Source organism: Eimeria tenella, genomic scaffold, assembly GCF_000499545.2.
Source record: "Eimeria tenella Houghton genomic scaffold, Eth_scaff1891, whole genome shotgun sequence".
Lineage (NCBI taxonomy): Eukaryota > Apicomplexa > Conoidasida > Eucoccidiorida > Eimeriidae > Eimeria > Eimeria tenella.
In genome coordinates, this window is record NW_013541731.1 from 1,193 (window position 1) to 1,526 (window position 334).

The window sequence follows — 334 nt, forward strand, 5'->3', positions numbered from 1 at the left end:
CCCCCGGGGACCCCAGGGGCCCCCACCTGCAAGTCGCAGACCTCGTTGCTTACCTTCTCGACTGTTTCTGTCTTGTCCCCGAATGCGTCAGCACCCCCCCCTCTCTTGCTGCTGCTGCTGCTGTTGAAATGGCGCTGCGCATTGCTGCAGCAGAGAGCCAGAAGGCAGCGCGCGCAGCAGCAGCAGCAGCAGCTCCAGCAGCAGCAGCGCCCGGCACCAAACCCGGCAAACACCCCAAACAGGAAAAAAGCTGCGCGCCCAGAGCAACTAGCGGCAGCAGCAGCACCAGCAGCAGCAGCAGCAGCACCAGCAGCAGCACCAGCAGCAACAGGGT